Here is a 236-nt window from a genome sequence, read left to right as displayed (position 1 = left end):
ATCTCCCGGCGGTGTTGGTGACGGCACGTGGGACTTGCGCTCCGCCGCTGGGGTGTCATCGCCTTCCCCCGGCACCGAGGGCAGAACCGAGGATTCCCAATTTTGCCGCCAGCTCCGCTCTCTGGCTCTGGGGACCGGAGCCTGGGGGGGCTCCCAGCCCCGCTCCTGCCCGGCCCGGCCGTGCGCCCTCCTCCCAGGTCGCTCCGCTCTGCTCCCGGGGTGCCGGCGGTGTTGTT

The sequence above is a fragment of the Egretta garzetta genome, unplaced genomic scaffold (assembly GCF_000687185.1).
Source record: "Egretta garzetta isolate BGI_Z169 unplaced genomic scaffold, ASM68718v1 scaffold926, whole genome shotgun sequence".
NCBI lineage: Eukaryota > Metazoa > Chordata > Aves > Pelecaniformes > Ardeidae > Egretta > Egretta garzetta.
Note: the sequence above shows the minus strand (reverse complement) of the source record.